Source organism: Bos indicus, chromosome 22, assembly GCF_029378745.1.
Source record: "Bos indicus isolate NIAB-ARS_2022 breed Sahiwal x Tharparkar chromosome 22, NIAB-ARS_B.indTharparkar_mat_pri_1.0, whole genome shotgun sequence".
NCBI lineage: Eukaryota > Metazoa > Chordata > Mammalia > Artiodactyla > Bovidae > Bos > Bos indicus.
In genome coordinates, this window is record NC_091781.1 from 29629489 (window position 1) to 29642176 (window position 12688).

The following is a 12688-nucleotide window of genomic DNA, read 5'->3' on the forward strand; positions in this document are numbered from 1 at the left end:
ATTTGACCTCTCCTTTCTTTTTTCAACTCACTTTCCCCAAATGATTCTGAACTGTGCCAGAGAGTTTGGTGACAAAACTGGCTATGAACCAGAGATACACCTCACTCATAAATGTTTCATCAGGGAAAGAGGAACAAGTGGAAGAATCTTGAGATCTTGCTGGAGGCACCACAAACGCTTATTCTCAGCTCCAAAACCCAGCAACTAAAAGCTGCCTTTCCCAATCACAACTCACAGCATCTTTTCTTACTAATTTTTAATTAGACCACCAATCCATGTGTGTATTCTCCCAGTAAATAAAAATGAAACTTTCCAGATAAAGCATCTATCTCTTTGAGCAATCCTTGTAAAAACAAAAAATCAACCAGACCAACATCACCCCTGAGATTACCACCACCATCTTTGTCTCCATCTTTTATATGCCTTTCTGTGTCTTTCTATACCTATATCTGGAGACACTGAAAATAGACATTTCCTGTGTCTATAATTTGTCTATTGCTATGTAACCAATTACCCCAAGCTTAGCAGTCAAAACAGCAAATGTTATTACCTCCCAGTTTCTGGGTCAGAAAGACAGGGAGGAGCTTAGCTGGGTATTTCTCACCCAGAGTGTCTCATTAAGTGGCAGACAAGCTTGTTGGCATCAAGCTGGGCTCCCTGGAAGGCCAGGCCTGGACAGAAGGCCGACATGCAAGCCCGCTCATGTGGTTGTTGGCAAGTGCCTTTCCACCAAGGCTTCCTCACAGGGCTGCCTTATGACATGGGAGCAGGGTTCCCCAGGGCGAGAAATCCAAAGAGCACCCAAGATGGAAGCCCAGTCTTTTGTAACCTCATTTCCAAGAGGACATCCTGCCACCCTCTATTCATTAAGCAAATCAGTAAATCCAAAGGTAGAAGGTTCTCCCTGAAGGGAGGAGATTGCCAGAAGTCAGAAATCGCTGGGACCCATTTTCAAGGCTACCTGCCACTGTATGTTTACATAAAACATACTGTCCTTGACTTTCTATAGCTCTGCTTTTTCAGTCAATAATGTCTTGGAGATCTACCTACGTTGGCACATATGTCCCAACTCAATTTAGTCAATATTAAGTTATATAATTATATAATTATTATATATATATATATAATTATATAATATAATATGATATTAATTAATATCAAGAATTTTAGTCAATCTAGCGGTTGAAAAATGATACCCATCATTTATACTTTACTATAGCTTTAAAGCCATCTGGTCACATTCATAGTCATTGTAGGAATCCTGTGTAAATTTGATTTTAGCTTTTTTTACAAAGATAAGTGAAAGTCTGAAATGACTCTTAGCTTCTGATTCTCCCCTTACATTCTTTGATATTTGTATGACAGAACTATGCTCTTTTCTCTTCCTTTTTGCTTCCAGCTTTTTCTCCTTCCTTTCTTTCTTTAATGGCAAGGATTTATCTAGATGTAGACTCATTTGCGTAAACTCAGCATAATTTAAAGATTTGAGGTATGTGTACTGTTCTGTGCTGGTAGAATTCTCCCAAACAGAACTGCAGGCATCTCAGAGGGTCAGGCACAGCCTTGGTCTCCTGCTTAATTTCTCTCTCTAACCATCCCTCTTTAGGTGTAGTGACTACTTTGTCATTCCTACCAGACAGGAAGGGGCATTTTTCTTTCCCACAAAGGCGACATGGATCTAATTGTTCATCCCACATATGTTTACTGAGTACTTTTTATGAGCCAAGTTCTGTTCTAGACAGATCCCTGCCTTCCGGGAGCTCATATTCTCATAGAGATAGTCAATAAACAATACATTGAATGCACAAGTTAATTATAAACCATGTTAGAAGGTGATGATTACAATGGAAAAAAAATAAAGCAAATCATGGTAAGAGAGTTTTGGAGTGTGAGAGCTAGAAAGGGAGCAAGATATAATATTGAATAGAGTCCTCTGGGGAGTTCTCAGTGATGAGGCATTCTGGGTTGAATCATGCCACCCTACTCCCACCCCCAAAAGAGAGATGCTGAAGTCCTCATCACCAGTTCCTCAGACTGTGACCTTATTAGGGGACAGGGTCTTTACAGAGGTCATCAAATTCAAATGAGATCATTAGGGTGAGCTTTAATCCAGTAGGACTGATGCCCTCATAAAAAGCAGAAGCTTGGACAGAGATCACACAGACGGGAGATTAAATGAAGAGAGACGCACAGGGAGAAGACGGCCACCTACAAGCCAGAGAATGCTGGAGGCCACCAGAATGTAAGAGACAGAGCTGAAACAGATAACTGCCTAGCGTCTTCCAAGGGAGGCTGGCCCTGCCAATACCTCCATTTTGAACTTCTGGCTTCCAGAGCTGTAAGACAACACATTTGTATTGTTCTAAGCCACCCAGTTTGTACTTTATTATGGCCACCGTAAGAAACTGTGAGTGAGCCATGTAGACTCGCCTGCCCCTAGAATTTACAGTATCTGAGGCAAGAGTTCAAATGGAGGTCCACATACCTTATGTCCAAATACTTAAAAGTTTTAAATCAAGCCAATAATCTGTTAACTAAGCAAAGTTTTATCTTCCTCCCTTAAAATTGACTTTCCTTATGACCAAAAGACATTCCCAACTACTCAGAGTTTGACCAGAACATGGTCGTACAAGCAGACCAGGCCCAGGCCCACAGCTCCCTCTGCTTCTCTTCCTACCCAAAGCTGGGCGCAAACAACTGCGCTTTTGGCTTCGAGGCTCACCTGGGGGCCCGGGTGGAGCTGGGGGAGAACTGCACAAAGGCCCTGGACGCGAGCTTGGAGTCATCCAGTGGCGGCCCCAGAGTCCAAGCCACCCAGCACGTGATCTCCAGGGTTCTCCCCTTCCAAGTGGGCACGCCCTTGCACACAGCCTCCTTACTCCATGGCGAGGAGCGCAGCCAGACGAGGCAGGGTGCCGTAAAGCAGAGCTCCCCGTGTAGTGCGGAAAGCAGGGCCACAAGGTACGAAAGAAACAGAGTAAACGCAGAAATCTGCAGAGCAGTTTGACTTGCTGTGACAGCCAAGTGTTTGGGGGCACTTAAATTTGAATTTCTTATTTTTGCATATCACAAATATTCTTTTTTTAAAAAGTTTTGTTCCCCATTGATATAGAAAATGTAGAAACCATCCTTATTTGTCTGTGGATAAACAGCAGTCAGCTGGATTTGGTCTAGATGCCACAGGTCACCCTCTGGTGGAGGAGGTGGAGGGGAGAGCTGCTGGAGGAATGTTCTCGAATGGGGTTGAGGAGCTGGAAGCCAGCGTGTCTATGGAAGGATTGATTTAGACTGGAGCACAGACTGTTGATCTATGATAGCAGGAAAGGGAAATTAAAAAATAGGGCTTTGGTGACTGAAATATTTTGCTTCAAATCCTCTTTTAAACCTTTAAAACTGTTTGCTTTCAGGAAAGCACATACATTCTCCAAGCTGGAATCATTACTGTGAATGAGGTGTATAATATTTGCCCTGTAGATTGGGAGATGGAAAACATATACATTCAATATGTTCATTTTTCTTCTCACTCTTAGCTTCAGTGATTGAATGATCCAATTCAACTCTTAAATATTTTCTGTTGCTTCTTCATTATTAAAGGAGAAAAGCCTCTTTTCTGACGATGGATTTTACTCTTTCTTTGGACCTTATTCTCCCTTCTCTCCGTAAACAAACACACAATAATTCTAAGGACCCTCTTCTTGTTTTCCCAACCATTTCAGGCAACTCACCAATATCCTGAAAGCCAAGGTTGAACTCAAACTCCAAGTTAAGGAACTCTGATTTACATGCTAACCAAGGTTCTGAGAGTCATGTTTTTCTTTCAACACTGCACTTGGTTTTTTGTTTTTGTTTTTTTTTTTTTTGGAAGAAAAGAGCTACATGCCTGAAAAATGATTATTGTAATTGCACGCACTGTATACTGATTCCAAACAGCCCACCATGAAGTCCTATTCAGAAGACTAGAGAAAAGGGTGGAGAAACTCTAAGAAAGAAGGGAGAGGGAGAGTGTCACTCAGCTACATACCTTTCAAAGCCATTCTACTAGGGATCCACCCCCATTTCTAGTCCTTTCTGTGACCCAGCTACTCTATCTTCCAATGAAAAAGAGGAGTAGATAAGGCTTTGTGGAACTCCATCAGTTCATTGATTATATACCCTTTGAGGGTTACACCATGAATAGAAACTTCTGATAATGGATTTTATGTTTTCTATAGTCAAGAATGCTTGGTTTCCACTGGCCTAGCAGTATCCATATCTAGCACTCAAAATGTAATTCTCCTAACTCTCCCGGACAGCACTTAGAAAACATGCAAAATAAATATCAAGATATAAGTCAAAAGAGAAAAATATGAGGTGTTTTCAAACTTTCAAACAGCTGCTGAAAGTAAAGGACAAGTCATAGTCTAAAAAATTTTAATTTTCTTTTGAGTATTGATGTTAACAAGCAAGATACTTTGTCAGTGCTAATCCTTTCAAAAGATTTAAGTAGGAATATTTCTAAATGGAATGTCGCCACAGGAGGCCAGCTCGGGTCATGGCTGTAAGGCTTTCCTGGAATATTTTATTTCCCTTGGAATTTACAGTACTGTCTGGTTGAATCTCATTTGACATTCTAACAATTGGAGCATTGTATTAGGCACAGTGAAGCAGAAAATTCACCCTGTTCTGGTCCCCATTCCTCCTTCCTTTGCCCTTGTGAAAAATTTCCCACTGTCTTATCCCACTGAAGCAGAATGTTCAGGAGAAGACCAATGTCACATCTAATTCAATCCACAGTCCCATAAAAGATAGGTTTTTAATGCCTAGCATACATTTTCCATTCATTCAACAAATAGTTTGGTTCAGCGGTAGCTCCAAGGTTTAAAACGTGCATAGCTGACTTATCCCGGTTTACCGTCAAATAACATTCTACCATGTCTCATACAGTGTAAAAGCCTTACAGCTTTATACATCCGTTTCCCCCTCCTAACCCTTGTACTGTTGTCATGCATTTTACTTACACATATGTTATACTATCCGTACTATTTTGTTATTTTTTCTTCAAATGGTCGATTCGGTTTTAAAGAATTTACAAATGAAGGCAGGAGCTTTATTTAATGATATCATTTAAAAGGTTCTTCATTTCTTTGTGTAGATTTAGATTTTCATCTGTTATCATTTTTCTTCTCCTAAAGAACTTATGTTAATATTTCTTTTGAAGTTCTGCTGGTGATGAATTTTATTAGATTGGTTAGTCTGATAATGAGTTTGTTTCTCTATTTTTGAAGAGTATTTTCACTGGACATAGAATTCTAGGGGGATAACTTTTTCTTTCTTTCAGTACTTTAAAGGTGCTCTTCTACTGTATATGGCTCACAACTCATGGTTTTTTGGTTTTGAAGGTTTTTTTTTGAGAAGTCAGCCACAATTTATATGATCATTTTTCTGTATATAACTTGTTTTATTTATTTCTAAAATTTTATTTTCATCATTATTTTACAGCAGATTTCTCATAATGTGCATTCATGTATATTTCTTTTTGTTTATCCCATCTGATATTTGTTGGGCTTCTTGAATCTATGAGTTTATATCCTTCATCTAATTTGTGAAGATTTGGGCTTATATTTCTTAAAATATATTTCCTGCTTGTCTATCACTATCTTCTCCGTTAGGAACCAAGAAATAAATTTTAGACTTGGTATTATCCTTCAGGTCATTAAAACTCTGTTCGGTTCCTTTTTTAAGCTTCTTTCTCTGCATGCTTCAGTTTTATTAGTTTCTTCAAATTCCCTGATATTTTCTTCCATAGAGTCTCATCTATTTCATGTTGAATGCTGCATTTTTCAGTTTTAGATATCAGTTTAGTTCTTTCTTATTATTTCCATTTCTGTATTGAAACTCACTATCTATTCCCTCATAATGTTTTTATTTTCTTTTAATGTCCATGATTTATAATCATGTATTTTTTTAAAGCCTTGTCTCCTGATTCTATCCCCTCTATCTTTTCTAGTCTGTTTCAATTATTGACTGATCTTTCTTCACATTTTCTTGTTTCTTCATGTGTCATGGGCATTGTGGATGATACACTATTGAATATCTGTGTTTTGTTGTTTTCCTTTAAATAATGTTGCATTTTGTCTGGAAGGCAGTTAACTTCCATACGGATTAGCTTGATCCTTTCAATCTTGTTTTTAACATTTCTTAGGGAAAGTTTAGTATATTCTCAAGTCTGAATGGTAGCAGCTCTTCCCCTATGCATGGTCTTTCTTTTGTGTCAACTGAGTCCCCAGAATTTTCAGTGGTCTCTCCAATTACACTTAAAAACTTTCTCTCAGTTCTGTTCAAGTTCCAGAATCTCAGTGTAACTCATAGTTACACAGTATTTATTCTTTGCCTCTTCTTAAGCACGCTTATCCTGCATACATGCCACTTGGTATTCACCCAAAGATTCTAGGAGATCCTCGTGCAGATTTCTGAAGCTCCTTGTATTACTTCCATCTCTCTACAACTCTGCCCTGTAAGTTCTGGTCATGTTATCAACCCTAATTCCAATCTGCTTGGTGAAACTGACATTCTCTTCTTCGGTTTTCCCTCCCTCTACCATGATCTGAAAAGAGCTTCAAAGCAAAAATCCTGGGCAGTGAGAGGAATCAATCACCTCACTCATTTGAAGGACAAAGTATAATGTAACCAAGACTCCAACCAAGTTGCACCACACACATTAGACATATTACTTAAACCTTTGATACAAAGGAGAGTAAAAGGGTTTATACAAAATATTTTTGCAAGCTGGATGTCATTGATCTCCGCCCTTTTAACCTCACCTTTCATATAAGATTCACAGGAAGCAGGTGTGATGTTGATTAGAGGCAGCAACAGGAGACCAAGCCCCTGGTATCAACGTAAGTGTGCACACTACAAGGCTCACTTGACTTTATTCACATAAGGGAAGACTGTCTCCAGGATCTGGCCTGGCCATATATTGTGAATACTACTGGTTTACTTAATGAGAACCGACTTTTTGCATCTAATATGTTAATTTAACACCCCTAATTTTACCAAAGAAAATACTTTTCTTATGTTATTTTATTATGTATCAAAGACTCTTCCACTAAGGATTGTCAATGCTTCTAGAATCAGGCCTTTATGATTTAAAGGAAGCTGAGTGCCCCTGGTTATAAATTCTTCATTTTGGCAACAATCTTCCTTAGCATGTAGCTTAAGGCAACACATATAGTGCATCGCACTGTTTGTGCTAAATTCTTGAAACATCCCATTACCCTGTCCATAACAAAGAGCTGGCATTAGAAAAAAACTCAAATCTGTACCCTCTAGGATCAGATGCTTTTGAACCGAAGGGGAACAACAGATGCTTTTGGACAGAATCTGGGAAATCTCTCACAAGGATAATCTGACTTCCAAGGTTGTTTGTCCCTTCATAATCTTATTTTTCATATTAGAGACCAGCATTCCTGCAGTCCTTCTCTGTCTGTCCTAACCTGACTAGCAAGGAGGCCTCAGGGCTACATTCCAGGGGGCTACCTTCAGGTTCTGTGGGTCAGAGCATGATATAAGGCCAGCCCAAATTCAAAGGTAGGGAAGTTTATTTGATAGGAAGAGCTTCAGAGACTTCTTGGACCTGTTTCAGCTACCACACAATATGCACTCTGAAGACAAGGAGCAGGGTTCTATGAAAGTGTCAAAGAGATCAGCAGAATCTCACATGGCTGAAGGCTCAGCACTACCACCAAAACCAGTGTCTAACGTGAGATCTCAAGAATGAAGAGACATTAACTAGAAGGAGGATAGCGTTTAAACAGCAGGATCATCATGTGTGAAGACCTGTGGCAGGTAATACATTCCATCAATGTGAAGAATGCAAGAAAGCCTCCATTTACAAAGGAACGAATCTAGAAATGTCATGGAATTGTGAAAAGATAGTTCTTGGTCAATAAGTGTGGTAAAGAGAGCACTGAACTCAAACTTCAGACAACCAGGAGTCTCTCCCAACTTGGGAACTCAGTGGCTGTATCTTCTAGTGGGAAAATGGTAGAATTAAAGGGGCCATAGAATCATCCAGTGCTGTTTCCGAAATGTTTTCAGAACACTGTCAGTAAGGTGGTCCTGGGTCTAAAATGTTTGGGAAGTGCCCAATTAAATGAGTTGACTGCTGAACTGCTTGGAGACTTTAATAAGCTCATATGTATTAGGACCAATGTGTGCTGATAACTGTTTAACAACTGGCTCTCTGAGAAAAAAATGTAGCTCTGATTTTGAACATTTGCCAATTTCTGGAGTATAAATACTGCTCTGGTGTGAAGTTATCAACATCACATCACTAAATGCATAGTTGGTTCACAGAATTCCTGAATATATAACCCATCAGCTGCTAAGCCAACTTCAGTACACTTCTGTTAGGACTCTCAGAGGCAAAGAGAATGAAGCTTTGCCCAAAACTTCATGGCTACAGCACTCTTTTCATTGGTCATCTAAAAGGATGAATATTTAGTGAACACACGTTAGGAAATTCTGGTTTAGTTACTTTATAAGTAGGGAGACCAAGAAGCTAAGTGTCTTGCCCATAAACACAGATCTAAATGCAAATTAAGCTCTTCTGAACCTCAGTTCTCTAGCAAAAAGTTTAATGTTCTTCCTCCTTTCAAAAATGTTCTAGATTCAAAACTGCCATTTTCTCACCATGTACCATGGTGAGTACTCTGTTAAACAAATGTAAGTGTCATCACATCTGATGCTTCCCTGTGAGATGTCTAATTTTATTATCCCCATTTAAAGATGAAAAACTAGGGTTCAGAGATGTTAGGTAATTCCACCGAACGCAGCAGAGACGTGGTTTGCTACGAGATACCTTGCTCCCATGTAGAGAATTTGGTGCCATACTGCTCTATACCATGGTCAGCTACAAGAAAACAAGGCTTAAGAAATGAACAAACAAAAGAAACAAGAAAGAAAGAAGAAACGTGAAAAAAAAAAGAAAAGAAAACAAGACTGGTGGTCTTCCTTTTCAACAGTAGTGTCAGCCCTTCCCTGCTCTGATCCTTGAGCCAAAACGTTCCCATGGGCCAGGTTTAGGTAGCATTCAAACCATCAGCCCAGTCACCCCACCAGCATTTACTGATGGGTGATGTTATGGATTCAATGTTTGTGTTCCCACAAAATCAATACCTTGAAACCCTAACCCCCAATGTGATGGTATTGGAGGGTGAGATTTGGGGAAATAATTAGGAATAGATGATGTCATGAGGGTGGGACTGTCATGATGGGTTTAGTGCCTTTCTAAGAAAAGACACCAGAAAACTCACTTGCTCTGTGCATGCATAAAGAGGAGGTCACAGGAGCACATGGCAAGACGGTGTCTGTGTACAAGTTAAGAGAAGCCTCAGAGTTCAACATCTCTTGCCACAGCCTTGATCCAAGACTTCACAGCCTCAAGAAGTGTGAGAAACAAAATTTCCATTGCTTAAGCCACACAATCTATAGTGTTCTGTTAGAGCAGCCTGAGCAGACAAATGCGGGTGAGATGTTGAGTCTGGGGGCTGGAGCAGGAAGGAGGGAGAAAATTAGTTCAATGGCCACAGAATTCATGACTCCACTTCCCAGGACTCCACTTAGTAGGTTAGTAATAATAGCTTTCCACTTACAGTCTTTCACACCCATGAGGCCATTTGTTCCTTAAAGGGCTCTGTGGAATGTTTCCTGCCTCAGAAAGGCCTGACTTTGTCCAAGCAGTGAATCATCTTCTGTCCCTGTGTCCTTCTCAATATATCAAGCAGCTTTATATTAACTGTAGGCTATAGATTAGGGATGGTTCTCCCTGAAATCAAAGGGGGATGACCCTTGAGACCCCTTCAAGATTTTAGGAAATGTGGTGTGCATACCTTCAGATGCAAGTTTGAGCAGAAGGAATAACATTCAGTAGTATGGCACAGTTGCAGGAGCTGAGAATGAAAACCAACCTTTAATTAATACAATGTAGTACTTCCTAGAGGTTGGGCACATTTGAAGGGTTTTATGTGTGTTAATTCACTTAATCTTCACAATAATAACCCTAAGGCATAGCACTTATTATTGTTATGCCATTTTACACCTTACGGAGATAAAAGTGTAGAGGAAGAAACCACAGCTCTGACTTCAGGTGTTTCTAGATAGTTGCCGTGTGTATAAAAGGCACAGGAGAGGAGTGAGGGATTCCAGATCACAATGTGTCATGTTCTCTTTCTCAGTTCCCTTAGAATCAGAACCACAATTTCCCTTTGCTGTCCATTTGCACCAGCAGCCTGGTTTCAGCTTGAAGCCCCCTTCATTCATAACTCCTTCGACTGACGGCACTGAAACATTTTGTTCAAATGCAAATCTTACCCCGGAGAGGGAAACACATTAAACCAATATTTTCCATTTCAGCTTTTTTTGTGTGTGAATTCATTTTCTTGATTGGTTTTTGAGTCATTGAAAAAGCCCACTCAGGGTACAGAACTAAGGGTTTTCTGTGGTGGTGGTGGTTTTGGAGGAATGGGAAGTGCCAGGCACGATGCTCTGTCCTAAAGAAACGTGACCGTAACTAGTTCCATTTATTGAGCACAAATCCCACAGCCAGGCGCTGTGCTGTGATTGCTCAAGTTCACAAAGCCATACTCTTCAAGGTAAATATCATTTTCTCCCATTTTACAGGTGGGAAAACTGAGGTTCAGGCGAGGTTAAGTGCTAAGAAGGGAAAGCCCAGACATAGCATGACAGCTCTGAGCACTCTGGCAAGCTGGAAAACACCAGAAAAACACTGCACATTTAGCATGTGTGTGAGTATGAGGGAGGAGAGATGAACATGAGTTACTGTGAGGGGCGGATGTGCAAAGAAACATAGTCAGGGCTGGGCAGGAAGGACAGGCGCCCTGGCCACCCTTTCCTTCCAACTCTGAGCCCACACTCTGTCCCATGGGGGCCTGGCATAGCCAGCAGGTGTCCACTCCTCTTCTAATTGGCCGTGCAGCTGCCCTAGAGACCCCGCCCATACACACACCTCGACAGAGTGCCCTGGCTCTCTGGGGTCGATGCCTCACAGAAGGCCAGGGCCAGTCTCTGACCCTGGTTCCCACAGCTCTGCTGGTCGAGGCCTATGTGTCTTTCAGTGTCATTGAGTCGCCTTCCTTCTGTAGTCACCTGAGCCTGCAAGCTGATGGAAGGTTGGCACCAGGCCAGGTAGGGAGGGGCAACGTCTCTAAACCCTAGCAGGCCTTTGCCATCTCAGGGGAGCCATCTCTCCAGCCTCCCCCACCAAGGGGTGGCCCTTGGACAAGACGAGCTCTCCCTTGATCACCTTCCTTCTCAAAGCAAAGGGATGGTTGAAATTCTGCCTCTGACAGCTCAGTGATGCAGAGGAAATTGCTCAGAGCCCTCAGTTTCCCCACATGTGAAATGGGGTGATAAGGGTAATTGTCTGGGCAGGTGACTGTGAAGATAAGTGAGTTAATCCACAGACAGTGCTGAGCCCAGGGCCTGGCATGTAGTAAATGCCCACAGATGTTCTCTGCTCTTGGTGGGGGTGTTATTATCCATAAAGGAGGAATAATACCAGTCACAGTAATCTTGGGCTGCACTCTGCATTTTAACCATTTTGCTCTTCTACACACACACACACACACACACATCGTGTCTGTGGTTATAGATGCACAGGCAGAGTCAGCAGGTAGGAGCTCTGTTCAGCTTTGGGCTATGCCCAGCTCCCAAGGGCAAGTCCCTTGTCCTCCTCACCAGATTCTGGGGTGGACTTCAAATTTAAGTGGAAATTGCTGACGTGAACTGTCAGGGCTCAAGACCTGGAGGCCAAATCGAGGCGGAAGATGAGTTCTTGGAGCAGTGTTTTGCCAAAAGTTTTCACTTTCATCTCTGGTTCAAAGGATTTGTTAACAAAATAAGCCACTAGTTATATACAAATAAATAATACAAATATTTATTAGAGAATTATCTAGCTTATTTTCAATATACTAACATTAAAAGAAAAGAGAAATAGGAAGAGCAGAGAATACAATACCAAATTTGGTTTTCACCAACATCCAGACTTAAACAGAGATGGAAAGTCCCGTGTCACAACGCATCTGGAGTCCCAACTGGGAAGGAGTCCCAGGCAGCACGTCCACACCAAAGATTACAGTTTGGGGATTCCCTCTTGTAATCCCTGGTGAGGCAAACTGATATCATCATCAGTCTGTAACCAAATTGCAAGCCTGATTTCATGTTAATACTGTGTGTTTCATCTTGTAAAACTTGGAATAATGCTAAGCCTGGGGCTTGGTTGGCCAGGCCCCTCCAGGGGTTCAACAATCTCAAGATTCCTCCCCCATTTTATCTCAGTTCAGTTCAGTCACTCAGTCATGTCTGACTGTTTGTGACCCCATGGACTATAGCACACCAGGCTTCCTGGTCCATCACCAACACACAGAGCTTACTCAGACTCATGTCCATTGAGTCAGTGATGCCATCCAACCATCTCATCCTCTGTCATCCCCTTCTCCTCCTGCCTTTAATCTTTCCCAGCATCAGGGTCTTTTCAAATAAGTCAGTTCTTTGCATCAGGTGGCCAAAGTGTTGGAGTTTCAGCATCAGTCCTTCCAATGAATATTCAGGACTGATTTCCTTTAGGACTGATGGGTTTGATCCCCTTGCAGTCCAAGGGACTCTCAAGAGTCTTTTCCAACACCAC

The 12688-nt window shown here is 41.3% G+C and overlaps 1 long non-coding RNA gene across 1 annotated transcript in view; it reads left to right on the forward strand.

Moving 5' to 3' along the window:
- The window catches only part of LOC139178684 (uncharacterized), a 358504-nt gene that overhangs the window by 271203 nt on the left and 74613 nt on the right, over positions 1-12688 (forward strand). The window lies entirely within an intron of this gene.